The sequence below is a fragment of the Pongo abelii genome, chromosome 6 (genome assembly GCF_028885655.2).
Source record: "Pongo abelii isolate AG06213 chromosome 6, NHGRI_mPonAbe1-v2.0_pri, whole genome shotgun sequence".
NCBI classification, from domain to species: domain Eukaryota; kingdom Metazoa; phylum Chordata; class Mammalia; order Primates; family Hominidae; genus Pongo; species Pongo abelii.
In genome coordinates this window covers 38,448,525-38,475,013 of record NC_071991.2, presented here as the reverse complement: position 1 = coordinate 38,475,013, position 26,489 = coordinate 38,448,525, and the positions used below count along the sequence as shown (strand labels likewise).

At 37.4% G+C, this 26,489-nt stretch overlaps 1 long non-coding RNA gene across 1 annotated transcript; it reads right to left on the bottom strand.

Moving 5' to 3' along the window:
- Window positions 1-14,001: 14,001 nt before the first annotated feature.
- On the bottom strand, window positions 14,002-24,278 carry LOC112134254 (uncharacterized). The gene is made up of 3 exons (XR_002915686.2): window positions 24,159-24,278; window positions 18,888-19,046; window positions 14,002-15,690 (listed from the first exon to the last, which is right to left on the bottom strand). It is a non-coding gene; the product is annotated as an uncharacterized LOC112134254 (long non-coding RNA).
- Window positions 24,279-26,489: the final 2,211 nt, after the last annotated feature.

Sequence of the window (26,489 nt, the reverse complement as noted above, 5' to 3'; positions counted from 1 at the left end):
ATGAAGCATAGTGGGAGCCCTCTCAGCCTTTGCAGACACTCACTCTACAGCTCAGGTTTTCTTGTATATGTCCCAGGCTCATTATCGAACTGCTCTCTGGTTTTACAGCAGCTTTTTCAGGTTATCAGGGCATGTGTTAATATCACTATGACTTTTTGGTAACGATGGAATTCATTCTTCATGTTCTCCTTTGTCAGATAATCAAAAAGCCAGATGTAACTTGGAGAGATCCAGCTCTCTCAAGCTCTACAGTGGCTAAAGGGGTTGGGTCCAATGGCTACATGCTGCTTCTTTCCTTTATCACCTCCTAGCTGTGTGAGCCCAGGTAGATTATAATCCATCTGTTCCACAATGTCCTCACCTGTGAAATGGGAATAATCATGCACTGAATGTTTCATATGCTTAGTGTGTGTCAGGCTTAGCAGAATGCCTGGCACACAGCAAGTCTTCAAGATACATTAGACTTGGCTCACATCTGGACAGCAAGCTCTCTTTTGATATGTAGCTAATCAATTCTGAAAACTCTGAGCCATCTGTAAGAATTGCTTGTTCTTCATCAAATTGAATTGACTTGTCTCCATAAGTATTTTGATTGTGAACAGGTGATTGTATAAAGTTAGATGCACTTCTTCTAACAATTAATGATTCAATTGTAAAGTAGATCATCACAGAAAATTATTTTGAGGATTGAATCATGCTCCATGTGTACAAGCAAGAAATAATGTTCAGCTTCATAGAAGAAAGAGCACTAAAGTTTGAGTGAGAAAGTACCACTTATTAGTTCTGAGGAAGCTATTTCTCTAGTCTCATTTTTGCAATTGACAAAATAGAGATGATCCTCACTTCATAGGATTGTTGTGAGGGTTAAATAATTCTGTGAAAGTCCTGCAATTAGGCTCTTGCTAAATGTTGGCTACTGTTGAGTCAACCGATTACTACTCATGATCTTTCACAAATAATGCCACATGTTTAAATTACAGAAAGTAACAACTTCACCTCACCTACTGGGGTACCAAACAAAGCACTTGTTGTTTAATATGCAAACTATATTACCCCAAGCCCAAAGTTCATCCATCAAGGGTATATCACCCTTCCCATTATAATTCCAAGAACCATAAATCTGTCCTCGTTCTAAGAGGTCAGATCTGGTTGTTATTGCCTCTGAAAAACTGGAATTTTCTTCTTGGCAGGAGATCCCATCATTCCAGCCTATGGGCTGTTACTATTTCAGAAGGTGTCTATTTTTTTCTCCTTTTCTATCAAAAGTAGCCCAATTTAAAGGGCTATGTTGAATTTCAATGTTAACATATTAACGATCAATTATGTTTTCAAATATCTGAATTTAATGTTGTAGAGTTATCCCCTCAGAGGTGGATTTCTGGTGAAACTAGTGAAGCTGAAGCTGCAGGTTCTTGCACTTGTATGAACCCCTTCCAAGGCCTTGGCAGTGTGTTCATATGGTCATGTATGTCTTGTAAATTTGTAAAAGTAAGTTATTTTGATAACAATTGGTTAAGGTTCCATGTTTGCCCTCGTGTAAGATGGCACAGGAGTAGTTTGTAGGCATTTTTTGAATCTGGTTAATGGGAAGTTAAATCATTTTTAGTTTAGGTGTAGTAAGATTTATTTATATGGCTCATAGACACTGTCATATGTATAACTAAGTTATTGCAATGTGACCTAGTGTGGAATAGCTTCCAGGCATACTTCTTTCTCCAAAGTAAGAACCCACCTAGTATTGTTATGCAAAGATACAGTACAACATTTCTATCACAATATGATTACAATCCTTCAGCAGTCAGCACTGCAAGCAGGTGAGTAGTGTAAAGGAAACACTGTTTGAAGTAGCCAGAGCCGGATGCTTGTCTGAAAGAGTCTTCCAACCATCAAGCAGATAATGCTGAGTTGAGGATTTGGTTCTCATCTGTACAATGAAGCTCTCTCCTGAGAGGGACACACCAGTGATGAAGCCTGCATGTTTATAAAATGCATTAAGATTACTTTTTTCATTTTGATGGTAATTTATGCAAAATATAATTTTATCAGAATTCCGTGTTTTTAGGGCACAGAACTACACAGGATGTCAGTCTCTGAACATTTATGTCTCATATACATCTAACAGGTCAGTTCTAAAATATCTTGTTCTGAGAATGTCTGGGAATTCCAGGGGAAAAGGTGTGTGAAATTACCCCAGTGTAGTCAAACAGGCTGAAGACACAGGTACATCAGTGATAACAATTGTGCACATCTTCATGATAAAGTTGACACATGTAACATAAGAATAGTTCAATTATACAATGATTTTCAACATAGCAAAAATTCTATATTGCACATGAATTGCTCTGAGAATAAAAAAGTCTGCAAGCAAAAATATATGAAAAGGTATTCTAGAATTATGTTAGGAAGTATGTTTTGTTATTTTCTGGACATTGTGATATTTGTGGTATTTGTCATTTTTAAATTTTTAAATTTGTGGTTTTAGTTCCCTTATTCTAATAAAATACTTATTTTCATATTTAACTATATATATAATTTTATTTTATTTTTTTCTTCATGAGGGACCTTAAACAAAATAAGTTTCAGATCCCAGAGTACTGGACTGGCCCTTGTCTCCATCCACCCATCATTGATAGGGAAGAAACTTTTCCCACTGAGGAGTCATTTTATTTTCTCTGGATGAAGTGAAATGGAGTAAAACTTGAACAGAAAGTGCTTAGCTCACTAATCATCAGGCAAATGCAAATTGAAACCACAGTGAAATATCGCCTCATACCTGATAGAATGACTATTATAAAAAGGCAAGAGATAAGAAGTATTGGCGAGGATGTGGAGCAAGGGCAATCCCTGCACACTTTTAGCGGGAGTGTAAATTGCTGCAGCCACTTTGGAAAACTGTATGGAAGTCCCTCAAAGAATTAAAAATAGAACTACCATATGATGCAGCAATCTCACTTCTGGGTATATATCCAATAAAAATAAAAATGAAATCAATATCCCAAAGAGATGCACCCCCATCATTGCAGCATCATTCATGATAACCAAGATATGGAAACAATCTAAGTGCCCATCAGTGAGTGAATGAATAAAGAAATTATAGTGTATTTATATACAATGAAATATTATTCCACCATAAGAAAAGAAGAAAATCCTTCTATTTGCTACAATATGGATGAACCTGGAGGACATTACACTAAATGAAATTATTTCACTTGTATGTGAATACACATACAATGACAAATACTGTGTGTTCTCACTTACATGCGGAATACAAAAAGTTGATCTCAGAAGCAAAGAGTGAAACAATGGCTGACAGGAGCTGGAATGGGGGAGTGAGTGGGGAGATGTTGGTCAAAGGGCTGAAACTTTCAATTATAAGATGAATAAGTTCTAGTGATATAATGTACAACATGGTGACTATAGGTAATAATACTGCATTGTTTATTTGAAGTTTAATTATAGAGGAGGTGTTAAGGTCCTCACTTCCCTACACACACACATACATACAGTGTTAACAATGGGTGGTGGTAGATGTGTTAATTAGACTGCGGTAATCAGTACACAATGTATATCAAGTCATCACTTTGAATATATACAATTTTTGTCAATTAAATATTTAAAAATGAGAAAAGACATTTCTTAGCTGACTATATCATACTTGATTCATGGAATAGAAAATGAGTGAAGATTTTTAAAGAGCTATGTTTAGTGCCTGCCTAGTTTTTCTAGAGTATTGTGTCACCCTGTTACACAGTAAGTGCTCATTGTTTGCTTAACTAAAATATTGACTTAAATGGGATGTTTTACCACCTTCATTATTAATGTGCCTCTTGATAACACTCGGTATGTTGTATTAGTCCATTTTCATGCTGTTGATAAAGACATACCAAGATTGGGAAGAAACAGAGGTTTAACTGGACTTACATTTCCACATGGCTGGGGAGACCTCAGGATCATTGTGGGAGGTGAAAGGCACTTCTTACATGGTGGTGGCAAGAGAAAACGAAGAAGATAAAAAAGCAGAAACCCCTGATAAAACCATCAGATCTTATGAGACTTATTCACTACCATGAGAACAGTATGGGGGAAACCACCCCCATGATTCAAATTACCTCCCACCGGGTACCTCCCACAATATGTGAGAATTATGGGACAACAATTCAAGATGAGATTTGGGTGGGGATACAAAGCCAACCCATATCATATGCCTCGACTCTAAATTAACCAAAATTAAATTCAAATAAAGTTATGTTTTCCTCTTTAAATTATAAGTTTTCTTCAATAGTAATTGAGTTGTTTAAAGACAGTGTTGGGACAAAAATTTTAAATAAGAAATTAATCTTCCTATCAGAATTACAGACTGTCACCTCTAAAGGGAGCCCCAGAAATCACCCTCATTCCACAAAGTGTGAAATTTGGCCTGGGAACAGGGAGAGACAGGCCTAGGCCTCCCAGTGGACACTGATTAGGACAAGGAAAAAACTATAATTTCAGAAGTCTTCCCCCTTCCCGCTTCAGTATTCTCTATTGCAAGGTCATGCCCTTTCTCCATTCCCTTTAATTATTGGGCCTCATTTTCGCTGTAAGCAACTGGTCCTTTTAAGACAACATGGCCTGATATTTGGTCCAGAAAATATGTCCATTGTAGTAGTAATTGCAGGGAAAGAAAAACAAATTATATTCTTATTTGGCCTGCCTTAAACACAGATATTCTAAAATGTTTGCCAGAAAATCCATTAGATGGGCAATTCCAACCAATTTCTCAGATCAAGTTGAAAAAAAGAAGTCAAATATTTACTTACTTTTCCAGCCAAAACTCTTGTTTCTGCTCTGCTAATGGTCTTCAAGATACAGTGACTCCATTAATTTAGTTGGAAGAATTAATGAAAGGCATCTTGGTTTCTTCTGTTAAGATTAGAAAGGACTAAAACCAAATAAGTTAGGAATATCCCTAAGGTCATTCCAGCACTAACTACCCAATGCTTCCAAATTTGTCCTCCAAAGAAAGGTTATTTTATCAGATGGCAATTAATGGGTTTTTTTACAGGTAGAAAAAACAAAATAACAAAACGAAACAAAAAGTATGGTTACTGAGTGCCTTCTGGAAGCTTCTGGACACTGGTGTTCAAGTGCAGGGGAAACTTGTCTTTAAGAGCCCACAAAATGGCAAAGATTGCAGGCAAACTTATTTTATTGCATGTCCAGCTATGAAAACCCCTTAAACGATGTTGCCCCTTCCCTTGCACCCACTCTCTGACCATGAATAAGACAATCTCCAGTGCCACATAACCCTGAGATTGGCCAGCCTGGAAGCCTGCACATCTTCCTTGGAGGGACGCAGACTCTATCCTGCAGAGAAAGGTTTAGATCCATAAATGCACAGAAGAACAAGGTTGTCCCTTCTCAGTGGTATTTGAAAAAGTGTTGCCATTGAAAAAGTCAGAAAACTGAATAGGACTGAAATCACATGCCATTCCCATCAGCTCAAAGGGATCAACAGTGTGAATGCCAGCCCGTTTGTGTTATGGCTAAAGAAAGCTTGAGTGGGCTTCATCTTTATGGAAAATTCTCCTGGCTCCCACTCCTGCCTCTACTGACAGGCAGTCCCTACTCCCCGGATGTCCTTTGTGGCCTTTTAAAAGACTTCCAGACACATCTTTCCCCGTGGTTACTGTGATGTGCTCTACATGTCATGTGGGATCCTGTACAAGTCTCTTGCAGTACAACTGACCTGAGCACTTACTGTTCTATAGTACATAACAATTACAAAAACCCGCAACGGAAGAAGAAGAAAGAGGAGAAATTGCCATGGAAAGGCTTCTCCTTCTTTATATACCAATTCTCCTCCCCAAGAGCCATGCCACCTTAGACTGGGAGTCCATCCACCCTTGAACTTCAAAGTTCAGCTATTTCACAAGTGGTCAACTCTCGCTTGGGAAAATCCAAAACAACCCCAGAGGCGATAAGTAAATGAAGTTTGTTTTCTATGAGTCTGTGGTTTCCTCTGAGTCTGTCTTTGATTTATTTAATGATTCAAAAGATACCTTAAGTCTAACTTGCTGTGGAGAGATCTTTATTTCTATTTCCCCCTCCCTCATCTACAAAAGCCCTAGTTCGTACCTTCCTCAGCATAAAACCATACATTCTGATAACTGAGAATTTTCTTGAAAAATTACCATATGTTATATACAATTTTTATTTCTCAGTTACACCTCAATAAAGCCACGGAAAATAAATTTTAAAATAACTTTTAAAAATATAGCCTGATGTTATAAAGACAGTAATACGTGCAAAATAAATACTATAAAAGTAGATTCTAGTTAATAATGTTTAGAAATGATACTTTGAAACTGAAATCATTAACAAACTTAAAAAAATGAAACCTGCTGACATAAACAAGTGGATGCGTGGCAGTCGTTCTTTTCTGGGTAGCAGTGTTGCAGAGCCAGAGTCAGTACCATGTGGGCGAGAGCCTTGTCTTTCTTCTGCAGCAGGTGGAGCGGGCAGGGCTCTGAGGCGGTACTAAATCTAGAGTCCTGCGGGACCCACCCAGAGGTGCCATTTGGAGATGGTTGTTTCGGGGATGAGGCAAAGGAAGTGGGAGTAGGGAAGGGAGGGTCAGATAACTTGTGAAAGGAAAGATGACTGAGATTTGGGGGAAGCAGCAGCTGCAGGATTGTATCAAGCACCCCAGTATTGGGAGTTGGTGGTGCCAGCCATCAAAACAGTTGTGTGGCTGAGTCTTTGCTGGGCACATGGGATGTACCACACACCAATAATTAGAATCACTTAGAAGGAGGCCTGGGGTGGAGGTGGTGCAAATCCACCCCTGGAGATGTCTCCTAGAGGAAGTATCACATGTGTGTGCCCAGAGACACATGTAGGCTGCCTCCAACTGCATGGCCTGTGTTTGCAAAATGGGAACCACCCCAGCATCCATTGACAGTAGAGAGGATAATATATTAATGCACACATATATAATTGCATAGGGTGTTACTGAAAAATAAATGAAACCATGAAATAAAGAACTGCTACTTGCATCACCATAGGTAAATCTAAAACACTGAATATTAAAGGGTGGAAGCAGGCACCAAACAAAACATGCAATGAGACTATTTATCTAACAGTAGAAAACAGACAAAGTGAAACAATCCATTATTTAAAAATGCATGCAAATGAGAAATTTTTTAAAACATAAAAATAATTAACACAAAATCTAGGACAGTAGTTAACTCTAGGGAGCGAGGTACCCAGAGGGCTTCAAAGATGCCATCAGTGGATAAAGGCATGTCACTAGTCTTTTAACTATGCATACAAGCTACATACTCTATTTTATACGCATTATATATTTCATTGTTGGCTGGGTTTGGTGGCTCCTGCTGGTAATCCTAGCAATTTGGGAGGCCGAGGCAGGCAGATCACCTGAGCTTAGGAGTTTGAGACCACCCTGGGCAACATGGTGAGGCCCAATCTCCACTAAGATACAAAAAAATTAGCCAGGTGTGGTGGCGCACACCTGTAGTCCCAGCTACTTAGAAGGCTGAGGCATGAGAATCGCTTGGATGCTGGAGGTGGAGGTTGCAGTGAGCTGAGATCACACCACTGCACTTCAGCTTAGGCTACAGAGTGAGACTCCATCTCAAAAAAAAAAAATTAGAAAAGGAAAAAATATAGATATATGTATATATTTCACTGTAACAAAGAAAAAGAGGAAAAGATTATTAAAAAAAAAAAAAACTGGGATCAGATAGCTCTTCCTAGCACTCCTACTTAGTATTAGGGAACTGAGAACACTGAACTCCTCTAGTCCTTTACGTGTCACAAATAAAAACAAATAATACAAACAAAAGAAATATTAATTTTAAAAAGAAAAATATCTAGGAGTGAGTATACAGCAGAGGCCTGTGACTGACACCTCTCCCCTGTAGGTGGACCTTTTCAGCCAGGGATGATTCCTCCTGTTCCCCCATCTCATAGTCAGCATTTATTGAATAAATTATAGAACAGTAAAGAGAGTCTTTTATTCTTTCCATAGATGGAATTTTCCCAAAGAGGTAGGACTGATTCTTCCTGGGATGATTCTGGAGTAGAGAACTGGAGCGCATGTGGACAGCAGGATGCAGGAGCAGAGGGCGTGGGGCTACAGGAGCTGCCTGCACAGCTATGCGGGAGATGCTTCCTGGCCAGCGCTGCCCTGGACCAGTTCCCTGGCTTCATTCCCGTCACTCGTGAGTGAGAAATTGTTAACTCCAGAAGGACAAACTCTGCAAGAACCAAAGCAAGGGCAGGCACAGGAGCAGAGGCAGGACAGAGAAGGATGTTCTCCAGCCAGGATAATGATGGTGAGCATCTAGGGAAGATGAAGCCTCTAATGCCAGGCATGCCCCCATGGCAATGTGAGGGCCAGTGAGGAGGTTTGGGCTGCTCCTACCTACTCAGCTCTGCCATGCCCCTGCTGGGCAGAGTCTGCACCTTCTCGGAGTATCTTCCCTCTTGCACAGCATGGAGACACACAATTCCTAGGGCATGTGATTGCATTCATCCATTGAACCCAGATTTCCTTGTAAGGTGGGCAATTTGGGCACAGAGCACAAACTCTGGGGACAGATGGGTACCAAGGCCATGAGACAGAGATAGGTGCCAAGCTCACTGCTACAACGAGTAGTAGCCTCAGCTATTCTCTCTCCTTCCCTTAGCTTGTAATATGTTTATTTATTTGAAAGAGGAAAAAAAATTAATTATATCTTATATTCTTCAAAACTTTACATGGATCAAGACCCTTCAGTAGAAATGCCTAAAATCTGTTCCATCTGTCCTCTTACTCTGTGATGACTATTTTCCCTCTCAAGGAATTATCCCTAGGGGAAGGGCTCTACTGCACAAGGAAAGAAACTTACTGAAGCGTGCAAAGTCAGAAAAATAACACTTTAAATAGTACCACTTGGAAAAGTGAGAAATACTACTAGCCTAAGCCCAAATTAGAGCTTGGACCCATAGATGACTCATGGTTTGAACTTGCTGTTTTGCAGCCTAACGGGTGTTGGCCTTTTGTCTTAGTTTAAAGACCACAAATGTCTGCCAGACTGACCGTGGTTTTCATTTTCTCATGAGATTCATATATCTAGAAATTAGACACTATCAGAGCAAGAAGGTCCGTCTGAGGATGTTGAGTCCTTCTGAGCTTTGCTCTGAGTGATCTTGCATTTTGGTGCTCTGACAGTCTCCCCGGGCCTGTGTCATGAGGAGACGCCAGGGCCAAGCACAGACAGGATAAGGGAGAGCTGGGGCCACACACACCTGAGGGGTTGTATTCATCATTTCTGTTGTGGTCACATAGCAACATACAATTTAGCTTGAATAAATAATTCTGCCACTAAAGATGGTGTTGAAAACCATGGATCTCACAGATACTCTCAGATGGAAACAAAAACCCAGTGATTTTAATGGATTCCCCCAAATTCAAAACTTATGTGCTTTATCTGAGAGTTAGTAGCAGATGGTCATAGCTTCCCCAAACTGCAGACCAGTGCTCTTTGACCACATCACACAACCCTAGGTTACCCATTAGCCACAGCCTTTCTACTCAGCTCAATAAACGCCAGGGACCAGATGTAGGTAAGTATGCCTAAGCTCACCTCTCCGAGAAAAAGATAAGGAGTTTGGTTCAGCAGCATGATATTTTGGTATTGAGATTTTCTTGGTTCTAGAAAATTCATTCCCAAAATGTCTCCCCTACAGAACTTCGAAGATGTAACTGTCAGACCATGCCTTTGCCACAGGCACTGACTCCCCTTGGATGCTCTTGGAACAAGCATCCTAACAGCCTACAAACTTCAGAATGCTATGATCAGACTTGGAATATCTTCTCTGTGATGTGGGATGCAGTTGTTCCCTTGATTCCTTCACAAGTCACATGGAGTGGAGGCCAACAGTTTCTGTGATGCAAAACACAAGCCTGTTTGCATCATAGCTGAGGAGTCCCAAGCTCGGGGAACCCCACTTTCAAAAATGGGCTAGAAACAAACTTACCGCCAATGCTGGGAGAAGACATTATACTTATTATCCTGGACAGTAAGCAAACCAGCCCTTTGCTTCAGAGGGATACTCTGTGTCTATCTTCAGAGGCTGTTCCCTCTATAACCCTCTGTGAGAAGGCAGTCTAGAATCAAAGCTATCGGTGCTCACAAGATGAGCAGAAATATGAATGACCCTGGAGAATCGTCTCCCAAGAACTCTGCCTGGCTTTTCCGAGGTTTAGCTTTAATAGTTTTAACACGTGTTTCCTCTGCATCTAAACGTTATCAAATCATGTAAGGACTTCCAGTATATTAGCATCTCAATTACACTTGCCTCTTTTAATCAGAATTATCACAAAAATACTTTCTCAGAGCATGTGTCCTGGTTTTGATTTGAGAGGGAGAAAAAAAAAGTCACTTCAGAAACATCTAGTTAGTCTCAAGTCTTATAGACCCAACCACATACTTCATATATTCACTGAAATATTCAAGTTCAACCTGAACTCCATTATCCCAGTAATCACATACCCAGTGTTCAAAAATATCCTTGGGAATGCAAATGTTCCTAAACACAGATCAGCTTCAAAATTGCTATTGTCAGTCATTTGACCTTAGTAAAATGCTCCAACATGCTTGATCACTTCAAGATTTTTCAGTAAAGCCTCTGTCTGAAAATCACATATATCTTTGGCTTTGAATCTGGGTATGAACACCCCAAAGCTTTACTATTCCAGTGTTCTCAAAATTGCTAAAGGTTGTTTTTGTGCCTGTAATTTAAATACTAAAACAGAATGGGGCAATTTTATTTCCTTTCTTCTTTCTCTTCTCCATTGAAAAAAATTGGCAGGGTAGATTGGAAGGATGGGGTACAAGCATTTGTAAATACTGTGTGCCAGGCTGGGACATGATCAAATAATTCTGTTGTGGTTGATTTTTTCAGCTTGTTATAGCAAACAAAAAAATTAAAACAGATTTTGTGCTTTTTTTGAAATTTAAAAATAGTTTCCTTTTTTCATTGTATGGAAGCATGCCATAGTTATGCATGTTAGGGGAATGTGTTGCTTGTTATAATTTCCCAGGCTACGTTAAAGAGAGAAAAACATGATCAAGTTAAAGAAAGATTGAAAATGTTGTAACCCTTGGGGCTGCATAAGGTACTATTTCATTAACTTAAACATGATAATTTCTTGTAATCAGGGCCAGTTATGGAGCTAGAGATGGATCAGGATCTACCCATGTGATTTATCTAAGAAGATAATTGCTGTACAAAGTCTTTCTCCTAGGACTTGGTCATGCCCACCTGTATGACGACTAATATAGCCTCATCTCTACCCGAAGTGTGGATGCCTTTAGGGGGCAGCAGTTTTCTGCCCACACACCTCAAGCAAAATGTAAAGGAAAGGGCCAGTCTCTTGCCCTCAGGTGTAACCTAGAATTTTCTAAATGGCCTGAACTACCACTCCCATGCAAATTTATAAAATTGCATTTTCTGCTGATGTTTTTGTCCAATCTTCCATCATAACCCATTCCCTGACCTTTTACTGTGATATTACAGGCAATGTTGCAAAGTTCATCTGCTTTGAACAACATGACAGCTGGAGCAGCCAGCACAGAGCCTTGACCATAGTAGAAATTTAGTAGCAATTTTTAAAATAATTGAATAGTATTATTCATCCTTCTACTATTTTAAAATTTAAAATGAACTATAATATATCCAGCTATGCTATATAGTCCTCTTGAAACATTTTTAGAAGCAAGAAAAATGACACATTTGAAGTTTAGGTGAATCTTTTTGGAAATAATGCCTTTAAATACATTTGTGTTTTAAAAATAATCATTTAACACTACAAGAAAAGAAAACCACAGGTTAATATCTGTCATGAACACAGATGCAAAAATTTTCAACAAAATACAAGTACACCAATTCAACATATTGAAAAGATCATACACCATTACCAAGTAAGATTTATTCCTGGGATGCAAGGGTGGTTCAACATATGCAAATCAATTAATGTGATATACCACATTAACAGAATGAAGGATACAAATCACATAATCATCTAAATATATAAACAAAACGCACTTGACAAAATTTAACACACTTTCATGATAAAAACTCAATGAACTAGGTCTAGAAGCAATTTACTGCAACATAATAAAGGTCATATATGAGAATCCTGCAGCTAACATTACCTTTACTGCTGAAAAACAGAAAAACGTTTTATTTAAGATAGGAACAAGATGACGATGTCCACTCTTGCTATTTCTATTCAACATAGTATTAGAAGTTCTAGCCAGAGAAATTAGATAAGAAAAATAAATAAGAGGCATCCAAATCCGGAAAGAAAAAGTAAAATTATCTGTTGAGAGATGACATGATCTTATATGTAGGAAACCTTAATGACACCACTAAAAATCTGTTAATTATAAACAAATTGAGTAAAGTTGCAAGATATAAGATCAACATACAAAAATCATTTGAGTTTCTATACACTAACAATAAACTATCCAAAAAGGAAATTAAGAAAACAATCCCATTTGCAATAGCACCAAAAAGAATAAAATATCTAGAGACAAACTTAACTAAGAAGATGAAGGATGTATACTGAAAACAATAAAACATTTATAAAAAGTATATATATGTTCATATATATATATATACAAAAGACTTAATATTCTTAAAGTGTCTCTACTGCCCAAAGTGTTCTACAGAATTATTGCTATCCCCATCAAAATTCCAACAACATTTTCTATAGAAAAAGGAAAAAAGCAATTCTAAAATTCATATGGAACCGCAAAAGTCCACAAATAGCCAAATCAATCTTGATAAAAAAGAACAATGAAATATTATCTCACACCTATTAAAATGGTTATCAAAAAACAGGTAAGTGTTGGCAAGGATATGGAGAAATTAGAAAACTTGTACATGGTACAGCCATCATGGAAAACAATATAGAAGCTCCTCAAAAAATTAAAAATAGAACTACTGCAGGGCACGGTGGCTCACACCTGTAATCCCAGCACTTTGGGAGGCCAAGGCAAGTGGATCACCTTAGGTCAGGAGTTTGAGATCAGCCTGGCCAACATGGTGAAACCCTGTCTCTACTAAAAATACAAAAATTAGCCAGGTGTGGTGGCAGGTGCCTGTAATCCCAGCTACTTGGGAGGCTGAGGCAGGAGAATCCCTTGAACCCAGGAAGCGGAGGTTGCAGTGAGCCGAGATCGTGCCATTGCACTCCAGCCTGGGCGACAAGAGCAAAACTCCACCTCAAAAAAAAAAAAAAAAAAAATTGAACTACTATATCATCCAAGAATTCTGTTGTTGGGTATATATCCAAAATAATTAAAATAAATATCTTGCAGAAATATCTGCACTTTCCATGTTTATTGCAGGCTTATTCACAGTAGGAAAATATGGAAACAACCTGAATGTTTATTGACTGATGAATGGAAAAAGAAAATGTGGTATATACAAACTATGCAATAATATTCAGCCTTAAAAAAGGAACGTCTTGTTATCTGTAAAAATGTGGGCAAACCTAGAGGGAATTAGGCTAAGTGAAAAAAGCCACAGGCTGAAGAGATGGGGAAATGAGGATCTGTTAAATGAGTATAAATATTCAATTATGCAAGATGAATACATTCTAGAGATCTTCTGTGCAACATAGTGCCTACATTTAACATTGTGCCCTTTAAAATGTTACTAAGAGGGAAAATCTCATGTAGCATTCTTACCACATAGACACAAACACACACATATATGCATGGACACACACATGCACACACACACAAACAATCATAAGGACATGGGGAATTTTTTGGAGATATTGGATGGTTTATTTCCTTGATTTTGGTGATAGCTTCACAGGTCTATGCATATGTCCAAACTCATCAAATTGTATAATTAATTATGTACAGTTTTGTCCTATATCATCTATATTAGTCTGTTTTCACGCTGCTATAAAGAACTATCTGATACTGGGTATTTATGAACAAAAAAAGTTTTAATTGATTCACGGTTCCACAGATTTAACAGGAAGCATGGCTGGGAAGCCTCAGGAAACTTACAATCATGGTGGAAGGCAAAGGAGAAGTAAGCACATATTACCATGGTGGAGCAGAAGAGCGAGAGCAAGCAAGGGGGGAACTGCTACACACTTTTAAACCATCAGATCTCATGAGAACTCACTCACTATCATGAGAACAGCATGGAGGAAATCCACTCCCATGATCTAATCTCCTCCCTTCAGGTCCCTCCCCTGACACATGGGGATTACAATTTGACATGAGATTTGCATGGGGACACAGAGAAAAATCATATCATCCCACTCCTTGCCCTTCACAAATCTCATGCCCTTCTCACATTTCAAAATCAATCATGCCTTCTCAACAGTCCCCCAGAGTCTTAACTCATTCCAGCGTTAACTGAAAAGTCCAAGTCCAAAGTCTCATCTGAGACAAGGAAAGTCCTTTCCGCCTATGATTCTGTAAAATAAAAAACAAGTTAATTACTTCCAAGATACAATGGGGGTATAGGCATTGGATAAATTTTGCCATTCCAAATGTGAGAAATTGGCCAAAACAAAGGGGCTACAGGCTCCATGCAAGTCCGAAACCCAGCAGGGCAGTCATTAAGTCTTAAAGCTCCAAAACAATCTCCTTTGACTCCATGTCTCATATCCAAGAATGCTGATGCAACAATGGGGGGATCCCAAGGTCTTGGGCAGCCACCAGAGTAGCTGGGACTACAGGTATGAGCCACCACACTGGGCCTTCCTAAAGATTAATGATCAATCTACGGCCTAAGCAATCCAAGCCATAAGCAGTGTCTGAAGATTAGATAAAGAAGCAATGTGCCTACAGATGAATCCTAAGTCCATTTCTGCTACTTCAAAAGTTATTGCAGTGAGCTTCAGTTCTAGCCAGTGCTTTCCACACAAACCTGCATATATGTCTTTTTTCTTAACTTTAGGTCTATGGAGAAAAGGTTGAAAGGCCCAAAATGACTGATGAACATGATATATAATGACAGCTGGCTCTTAAAGATTCTGTTAGCCCCTGGTATTAGGAAATCCAAGTGAAAGGCCCTGATTATGCTAACGGTTGTCAGGATGCCCAATAATATTTGAATTTCAAATAAACAACAAATAAGTTTAACATAACTATGTCATAAATATTGCACGGAACACACTTTCACTAGAAAAATATATCTTTAGCTGAAATTCAAATTTAACTGGGTATCTTATATTTGTATTTGCTAATTCTGGTAACCAATATATCTTACATGAACTCTTGCAAAAGTATCCAAAATGCATTTCTTACCACATGTTTCAAGAACTGCTTCTTGCTTAAGGAAAGACCTCTGGTTGTCCTGGAATTTGAGGTGCTTGAAGGCTGCTGACAGCTCAACTTTGCATCTTCTTTCTCCGGGATGCCCCACCCATACCATTTTTAGTCACGCAAAATCTCTTGTACTTTTGAGCAGGTCATATGTTTCCATGTTTCCCCATCTTCTCGAAGACTGTCTTCATCACCTGCATGGCCATTGCTCACTTTTCTCTTTGTAGAAACTGTCTTCAAAATCTAGGTCAAATATCATACATCCATGATTCCTTGGCTGGCTCTCTGAAAGCTCAAATAGTAATTTTTTAAAAATTAATAACCTCTGTCTTCTTGTCTATGAACAGAAATGCATCATCAGTGCTGAGTCGGAAAGACTAAAAGATTAAGGTTTCAGAAGCACTGGGAGATCTGGGAATGGGAAGGCCAAAAGAGCACCCATCAAAAGTTAGGGTGGCTGACCTGAGGGCCTCAGACTGAAAGCACCAAAGTAGTTCGTTCTCATGAGCTCTCTGGGGATGGGGACTGTGAGAATCCCCATAACTGGTGGGAGCTCCTACCAGCTCATTCAAGCTACAGCCTCAGGCACATGGCCCTCAGGGCCACGCTGGCCAGCCACACAGACCTGCAGATTGTTCCTGAGAATAAGAACTGCCCTTTTCACACCTGGGGGAGTGCCTCTCTTTGGTCCACTCAAATGTGGAACTGCGGGTAGAAGGGATATTGGGCAATGCAGTTCCCAGCCTGTTTTTGGCATACAGAAAGGGTCGGGGCAGGGTCAGTCTACGTCATGCAATTTAGCACATCACCTTTGCTTCAAAGACATCATCTTGACTTTTAGAATTTTATTAACTGGATTTGTAGACTTACCTTGGATGGGGATGGCATCTTACATATTCTTTGATTTGCAATTCCCAGCATAGTGCTTAGCAAATCTTCAATAAATGAACAAATAAATCAAACTTAAAAGTATAGCAGAAGGCCTAGAGTCTATCCTCAGCTCCACATATTCTTATTATTTTGCCAAAATCACTAATTACAAGCCTTCATATTTGCATCATTAAAACGATATAAACATCTCCATCCCACACACACATACTTTTTTTAAATTAACAGTTGTGAGTGATAGAGATAGCTCTGTAGGCTGAAACAGCTGTTTACAAAAATAAGATCTCTTTTAAAAAAGATGTTAATAATTTTAATTATACCACCTTTAAGTAGCAGAAAGGGGATTGATTTTGCCCTCTGCATAATAGTTTCCTTTTGTACGATGCTACAGTCATTTCTTAGCAAATAAATGAATTAATTAAAAATTATTGCTTTAAAATTATGATTTACTGCTGCCACAGACGATTATAAAAGCCATGTACCCATGCTTCAAAGAGTAAACACAAGAGGAGTTTTCTCCTACTATGACAATATGCCACATTTGGAAAAATCAAGATGAACAACTTAATAAACCTTTAAAAACTATTGCCATCATTTTTGGTCACTGTCACTGTACAGGATTATTTGCAGGGCTTCTGAGGTACACTAATTATTTTCCTCTACTTTCATGCCACCAGTTACCTTGGCTTGCCTTCATTTACTGAGAAGGGAAAATGCTGTCATAAATGTTTATCATGATCTATGTTATATGCTACTGGTATAGCTCCAGACGACATTACCTCACAAGGGAGGTGGCCTGGGTATTAATATCAGTATTGGCTCAAAGAAGATGCTTTACCTTCCTTCCAGTTCTCAGCTGCTTTTTCATCTTGAAAATAACCTCATTCAGATAATAAGCATTCTAATATTCTGTTCTGCTCAAAATTTTTATTAATGTATAAATTATAACTTTACATATTTTGTACCACTTGATAGAAAGATATAAAATGTGTTTTAATAGGGTCTGAAAAATCACAATTACTGTTATTTCATAATTTATATTAATTGCAGAATCAGATTTCCCAGCAATAAACTAGTACTTGAAAGTGAATGAGGAGGTAACTTCATGGAAATGATGAAATAAGAAGCCCCATCAATTGATTTCTCCATGGAAACAATCTTTAAACTGACAAGAAACTGACCATATCAACTTTTTCAAAATTCTCAGATCCCATGGAAATCTCACAATACCAAGGGAGTGTTTAGTGAAGAAAGAGGCTTCAAAGTCTCATTAATATATAGTTATGTCCGTTTTGTTTACCTATCTAACTTTCCCTAATCCCTAGGCTCATGGCAGCGCCCCTCAGTCTGGAGTGGCTTTCTAGGAAGCATCTGATTAAAGAATTTAAGACATATAGTAGCTACTTATAGAGCTCTGGGGCATGGGACCATAGATGAGGCAAGCAACAGAGATTACCACAAGCCTGGGAAGAAGGAGGCTGAGAAGGAAGCTTCTTTGGGGAAATAGATACTCTGAAGGGTTTCCAGATGTAACAGGAAATATGAAGTATACTATTTATGCTCAGGACTGGACATACATTCAGAAAAAATCTAAGATTATCGTAGTATTGTAAGTCTAATGTTGGGCTTCATGTAAACAGAAAGTGAAGGCTAAGGCAGAGTCACACATGGCTCGACCTAAAGGACTACCTCAGCTCAGAGCCTGTCTTCAAAGACTGGGAGACTTTTTTTTTTTTCTTTTAGACTTCAAGCATTTCATCAACTCTCTGTCAGGTAACTGGCTAACTGATGAGATAATAGAATAGAAACTGTGGTGGCAGTATATGAGAAGAAATATATTCTTTGCAAAAATAGTTTGGAAAAGTCACTAAACAAATAGATGACTGAAAACCTCAACAACACACAACAGCAAATTCTGAAGTGGAGGAAAGACTAATTTCTAGTATTACTACATTCAAAGTGCCAGATTTCAACCAAAAATTATAAGACATATTTAAAAAATTGGAGGCTGGACATGGTGGCTCATGCCTGTAATCCTAGCACTTTGGGAGGCTGAGGCAGGTGGATCACTTGAGGTCAGTAGTTCAAGATCAGCCTGGCCAAAATGGTGAAACCCCACCTCTACTATAAATACAATAATTAGCCAGGTGTGGTGGCACACACCTGTAGTACCAGCTACTCAGGAGGCTGAGGCAGGAGAATCGCTTGAACCCAGAAGGCAGAGGTTGCAGTGAGTTAAGATTGTGCCACTGCACTCCAGCCTGGGCAACAGAGCAACACTCCATCTCAAAAAATATATATAGATAGAAATTATGGCTCATTCACAGGAAAAAAAAGAAAATAAATTTACAGAAACTGTATCCAAGGAAACTCAGGCATTAAACTTACTAGGTACTTTAAATCAACCATCTGAAATATGTGCAAACAGCAAGAAAAATTAATAAAGAACTGAAGAAAACTAGGAGAATGATGTACCAACAAGTCAAGGATATCAATAAAGATATAAAAACAAACAAAATCGAAATTCGGATACTAAAAAGTATAATAACTAAAGTGAAAAATTCACTAGAAAAGTTCAACAGCAGATTTGAGTAGACAGAAGAAATAATCAGCAAACTTAAAAATAGGACAATTGAGATAACTTACTGTGAAAAGAGGAAGCAAAGCAAGCAAGTCTCTGTAAGACAATTCATTGGTTCTTTTGGTCTCAGGCCGCCATTTTGTAACTTGCTCTTGTACACTGCCTTCATGACTTGAAAGAATTAATGCATCTTCAAAATTCTGCTCTGTACCTAACAACAGAGTCTGAAAACATAAGAATTATAGTATGCTTTCTCTTTTTGTTTCTCTAAAGCCCTTCTATGAAGTAAATAGGTCAAATCTTTTTCATCAAAGTTGAAATGGCTTGCCATGGGTCTAGATAAGACTAGAAACTGGACTCTCCAAATTTCTATTATAAACTCAAAATCTAAGTATTGTTTTGGACCTATCCATAGCAGCTTTGTGTTCAGAAGTAGAAACGACTTTGTCAAAGTGTTCTGGCAAGTAAGATTGTTTTAAATAGAAAAGAATTTATTCTAATGCATCATGATAAAGTGATTTAAAATTTACATTTTAGTATATTTCTGCTGAACTTGACTCTCTATGATTAAATTGTCTTTCTTATACAGCTTTGGGAATTTTACAAAATATAAGATTGTCAGTCCAGTTCTTTACAGAAAAAAAGTTTGATGGGTAATTTCCATTCTCTTCTTTATTATCAGAAAGACATGATAATTATTATAATTGCTTCTTTTAACAATTTTAATAATAAGACAAATATTTTCAGTATTTAGTATGAGGTAGTTACTGTACCAATTCTAGGCAGGCATAGTTTTCTGTAATTCTAGTGGGAACATATGGAGGAAAGTTAATTGAATTTATTTATTTATTTATTTTAATTTTTTTTTTTAATTATACTTTGAGTTTTAGGGTACATGTGCACAATGTGCAGGTTAGTTACATACGTATACATGTGCCATGCTGGTGTGCTGCACCCATTAACTCGTCATTTAGCATTAGATATATCTTCTAATGCTATCCCTCCTCCCTCCCCCCACCCCACAACAGTCCCGAGTGTGATGTTCCCCTTCCTGTTTCCATGTGTTCTCATTGTTCAATTCCCATCTATGAGTGAGAACATGTGGTGTTTGGTTTTTTGTCCTTGCGATAGTTTACTGAGAATGATGATTTCCAATTTCATCCATGTCCCTACAAAGGACATGAACTCATCACTGCATAGTATTTTTTTTTATGGCTGCATAGTATTCCATGGTGTATATGTGCCACATTTTCTTAATCCAGTCTATCATTGTTGGACATTTGGGTTGGTTCCAAGTCTTTGCTATTGTGAAAAGTGCCGCAATAAACATAAGTGTGCATGTGTCTTTATAGCAGCATGATTTATAGTCCTTTGGGTATATACCCAGTAATGGGATGGCTGGGTCAAATGGAATTTCTAGTTCTAGATCCCTGAGGAATCACCACACTGACTTCCACAAGGGTTGAACTAGTTTACAGTCCCACCAACAGTGTAAAAGTGTTCCTATTTCTCCACATCCTCTCCAGCACCTGTTGTTTCCTGACTTTTTAATGATTGCCATTCTAACTGGTGTGAGATGGTATCTCATTGTGGTTTTGATTTGCATTTCTCTGATGGCCAGTGATGGTGAGCATTTTTTCATGTGTCTTTTGGCTGCATAAATGTCTTCTTTTGAGAAGTGTCTGTTCATGTCCTTTGCCCACTTTTTGATGGGGTTGTTTGTTTTTTTCTTGTAAATTTGTTGGAGTTCATTGTAGATTCTGGATATTAGCCCTTTGTCAGATGAGTAGGTTGGGAAAATTTTCTCCCATTTTGTAGGTTGCCTGTTCACTCTGATGGTAGTTTCTTTTGCTGTGCAGAAGCTCTTTAGTTTAATTAGATCCCATTTGTCAATTTTGGCTTTTGTTGCCATTGCTTTTCATGTTTTAGACATGAAGTCTATATAAGGAAATTAAACTGAATATCTTAAGAAATTTGCTCAAGTATACACAGTCAGAAAAATGACTGGTCCAAAAGGTGAAATTAGACCACCAAATCCCTAGGTCATGTTCTTTCTGTTAGGCTTAATAACTGCCAAAATGCAAGCCCTTAGTTTGCAGTCTTTAATGCAGATTTTCTTTGCTATATTAAACCTTATAGACATTACTGACATCAGATGAAATTGTGTCTTCTCCCTGGGCAGAGAAACACTTTTAAGATGTTCCCTAAATAATAGATGAGCACAAGGCTAGATGCATAGCACTCAGACAGAAAGAGGAGACAAAGAACATTGCGGGCCAACTCTGTAATTCCACCTAAGTCATCTCATCAACTCCTCACAGCACATGACATTACAGCGGAGGAAACTAGGCTAGAGTTCCTACAGAGCTTACGAAAACCCCTAAGTTCATGCCTGTGTGTCCTCTTGTATGTGTGTGGCTTGGGGACAAAGATGTCCAGGGCAGGTGTGACAAAGCAGGAGGAATCACATTTGATTCCAATCTTTTTCTACTATGCTTTTTAAATTTGTTACGATGAACAAATCAGAATTACTTTTAGAAAATAATGTGTTTTCTATTCTACCTCATTTCAAATTGATTAGTGAAGAGGAAGATCAGCACTCATGTGATCTCTTTGAAGGGTCAATATAACTGAACTGAACACAAATAAGCAGCAGTTATTTCAATAATTTCTCAAACACACTGGGCAAGGTTTGGGGTCTTTCATTCTAGTGTTTATTAACTGGTCATTAAAACAACAGAAAATACAAATGAATTAAACGAAATATCTCAAGCAAGCTCATTGAGGAAAGTTCTGTGTCATTGTATTGAGACCTCACATTTCAGCTATTTGATACAAGTTTTAAGAAGCAAGGAAATATTTAGAGAGAAATTTAACATGTTTAACAACAATTTGTGGAAATGTAGCAATATCAAAAACTTAACTTAGCATTAGAAATTTATAATTATTTTCCTGACCATTAATTTCCACACTAACAACAGATAGTAAAAGTAAAAGACAGATCCTCACCAACAAGTAGGATGGGAAGGGATGCACTAGAAATGGTGAATAATAATAGGAGAGAATTTTTAGATAAGTGAAGTAAACTGTGCCTCTTTCAAACTTCTCAAACTTTGTTGTGTTTTTAATGAAATTCTAAGAATCAACCCCTTCAATCATATTTCCATATAGTAATGTAACAAATGTTTTTAAAATTTACATAGCTTCTTCCCAAACTGCATTTCCAATTAGTAATTAAAATCAAATTATTTTATCTCTCCTAATACTTTATCTTCCACATGACTTTAAATATGAAAGATAAAAGCATAAAAATCTTATTTTAAAAAAGGAAAAATATTCTATAGATATTGAATATTTTCAATAGAAAAAGATCTTTACATTTAAAAAATAGAAGAAATCACAAAAGATAATAATTCTATACTTTAACACATAAAAGTTAAAAAGTAATATATAAACTTTCAGTTTCTAGTCTATTAAAATAGAAAGGAGCTTAGAAGCCACCACTCATACCCACACAACTAGAACAAAGCTGAACAAACTGAAAATCAATAATGTTTTTTAGATCCATCAGATAATAGAGACCATAGGACACTGCTGCCTGAAAAACTGGAGACGCAGGTACCAAGAATCATAGCCTGCTGGGGCAGAGGCCCAGGAGCAGAGGCCCACAGCTGAGCTAATACTTGAACTGCAATTGGCAAATACTGGCGACCCAAAGTGGACTAGCTTGAGAGTTAAAAACACCAAGGGATCGAATATTAGAGGAATCCACACGCTTTCTTGCTTTTTACCTCCAGGAGCCCCACCAGGTTCTCAGAATTATTACAGAAAAATTCCCTCAAGCTTCCAGCAGAGGGGAGGAAAAGTAACCATTTTGAAATATGCTTAAAGAATTCTTTTTTCCTTAATAAAGTCCAGCCTACAGGCAAACTATTTCACTCAAGACCAGCTGACTTGGGTCTTATTGCCTTACCAATGTGGGGGAATAAAAATATCTAACTCAACCCCTGCTAGCTTTTGACTTGGGAAAAGGAAAGGAAAATACTAAAATCTAGTCATGTCTAGCCTTCTTTTCCTACCTCAATGGAGGCGGGAGGGAGCTAGGAAGTAATTCTAAAGGTCACAGCCCAGAGGCACAGTCTCACTAAGAGACTAAGATTGAATGATGGTATTACAGGAGACACCCCCCTCGCCACCTCCACATCAGTTAGCCTTCTGTATAATAACAGGGAATTACAGATAAAATGACCACAAGGTTCAAACCCTATATGAGGAGGATTCTCCAAGACAACGGAAAAGATAATCCAAAATACTAGAGAAAATGTTAGCTTCTGGCACCTAGAGCAAGAGAAAACAGTATACACACCTACAATTGAGCCAGATAAATGTAAACCTCACACTAAAGGCCTATTTATTTCAGTTCCTTTTACCTGATACATTAGGTCTGGCTCTCAAAAAAAAAGTTACAAGGCATGAAAAAGGCAAAATAAATTAAAAAGCAAAACAAACTAAACAAAAATAAAACAAAACCAAAAGTAAAAGCAAAAAACCTTAAAGACATAAAATATCAGAATCAGACTCAGATACACCAAGGATTATAAAATTATCAGTCCAGGAATGTAAATTAACTGTGATGAAAATATGCTAAGGATGCTATTGGAAAAGTAATCAACAAGCAATAACAGGTGGAAAAAGTAAGCAGAGAGATGGAAACTGTAAGAAAGAATAAAAAAGAAAGGCTAGAGCTTGAAAAAAAGAAAAAAATAAGTAATATAGACCTGAAGAAAGCCTTTGATGGGATCATCGGTAGACTGGACACAACTGGAGAAAAAAATAGTGAGCTTGAAACATGTCAACAGACACTTCTCAAACTTAATAAGCAAAAGAAAGAAAGACAAAAAGAAACAATAAGAAAACAGAGAACAGACTATCCAGTAACTGTTGGAAAATTACAGAAGGTATAATAGATCCATAATGGGAATAGCAAAAGAAGAAGGAGAAAAAGAAACAGAAAAAATTAGTAGAATTAATAATGGCTTAAGTAATGGAGAATTTTCCAAAATTAATGACAGATACCAAACTACCCATCTAGGAAGCTCAAGGAAAACCAAGCAGGATAGGGCCTTTAAAAAAAAAAAAAAATCATCTAAGCATATCATATTCAAACTGCAGAAAAATCAAAGAGAAAGAGAAAATTTTGAAAGAAGCCACAGATGGGGAAATGCCTTACCCAGAGAGGAACAAGGAAATATATTATGTTAGAATTCTTTTTTGGAAATCATGTGAGCAGAAAGAGGAGTGGAGTAAAATACACTATTGAAAGAAAAGACACCCACTTGAAATTCCATATCCAGTAAAGTTGTCCTTCAGAAATGAAGAAATAAAGATGTTTTCAGATAAAAATGGAGAGAAGTTGTCACCAGGAGGCCTGCCTTTCATGATATGTTAAAATACCTTCTTCAGAGGAGGAAAATGATACAGGTTAGAAACTTGTATCTACGTTAATAAAGAAAGAGCATTTTTTTAAAAATCAAGAAAGGGCCCGGTGTGGTGACTCATGCCTGTATTCTCAGCACTTTGGGAGGCCAAGGCAGGCAGACTGGTTTGAGCTCAGGAGTTCAAGACCAGTCTGGGCAACATGGCAAAACCCTGTCTTTACAAAAATATAAAAATCACCCTGGCATTGGTGGCTTGTGCCTATAGTCCCAACTACTCAGGAGGCTGAAGCTGGAGAATCACTTGAGCCTGGGAAAGCAGAGGTTACAGTGAGCCGAGATTGTGCCACTGCACTCCAGTCTGGGGCAACAGACTAAGACCCTGTCTCAAAAAAAAAAAAAAAAAAAAAAAATCAAGACGAACTAAAATCTTTTGTCTTATTCTTAATTAGTGTAAGAGAAAATAGTTTTTTTCAAAATAATATTAGCAACAATGTACTAGCTAATTATAGCATAGATAAATAAAATGAGTGATAGAAATACTATAAGGAACAGGAGAAAAAATTAGGAATATACAGTTACAGGGTATCTGCATTATCTAAACATCAGTAGATAATGCAGCATTAATTATCAGTAGATAATGCATGCTCTCAAATTATAGCATTATTTGAGAGTGGAGTTAGATTAATTATAAATGTATATTGCAAATGCTAAGGTAACAAGTAAAATGAAATATAAAATAAACAAAATAAAATAATATATTAAATTATAATTGGTATGGTAAAAGAGAATCGATAATGGAATCATATGAGACACTGAAGTAAAACCAAAGAAGGCGGAAAAGAATGGAAGACCAAAAAATAAGATACAAAAAAAGAACAAGGGCAACAAATAGAAAACAGTTACAGGTAATGTAGATATTAATCCAACTATATCATTAATCACAGTAAATGTGAATGATCTAATATATCAATTAAATATACCAACTAAAAGGTAGAAACTTTAAAAGTGAATAGAAAAACAAAAGCCAACTATATGTTGTCCATAAGAATATAAAGACACAAAAGGGTTAAAAGTAAAGGCATAAGGAAAAACATACTATGATTACAATAATCAAAAGAAATCATGAGTAGCTATATAAGTTTCAAACAAAGCAGACTTCAGAGAAAGGAAAATTATCAGAAATGAAGAGAGACATTACATAATGATAAAGTAGTTGATACGGTTTGGCTCTGTGTCCCCACAAAAATCTCATCTTGAACTGTAATCCCCACTTGTGGGGGGTCGAGGGGACCTGGTGGGAGGTGACTGGATCATGGGGCAGTTTACCCCATGCTGTTCTCATGATAGTGAGTTATTATGAAATCTGATGGTTTAAAAGTGTGTGGCAGTTCCCCTCTCACTCTCTCTCTCTCTCCTGCTCCACCATGGTAAGATGTGCTTGTTTCCTCTTCACCTTTCACCATGATTGTAAGTTTCCTGAGGCCTCCCAGTCATGCTTCCTGTTAAGCCTGAGAAACTGTGAGTCAATTAAATCTCTTTTCTTAATAAATTACCCAGTCTCAGGTAGTTTTTTTATAGCAGTGTGAAAACAAACTAATATAGTGGCCAATAAGTCATAACAATCCTCAATGTGTATGCACCTAACAACATAGCCTCAAAATACTTTAAGTGTAAACAGAACTGCAAGGAGAAATAGACAACTCTACTGTTTTAGTTAAATCTTCGTTGACTCTCCATTTATAATTAACAGACCCAGCAAGCCAAAAATATGTAAGGACAGAGTTGAAATGAACACCGCCACCAATCAATTGAACCTACTTGATATCTATAGAACACTTCATTCAACAACAGCATAGTACAGACTCTTCTAAATCTCACATGAACTTCTCAACAATAAATTATACAAATATTATTCCATCTCTTTTAAAAAATACAAGAGGGTAATTTGCTTAGTAATTAATTCTATGAAGACTGCATTAGTCTGAAAACAAAATCAAGCAGAGACATTGCAGAAAAGGAAAGCTATAGGCCAATATTTCTCATGAACATAAATATAAAAACCTGTAAATAGACAGAACATGGATAACAAAATATTAGCAAATTGAATGCAACAGTTTATACACCATAACCAAGTGGAATTTATCCCAGGTATGAAAAGCCCTTTGAACATTAGGTAACCAATCAGTTTAATCAATAAATCAACATACTAAATAATAAAAATTATATATT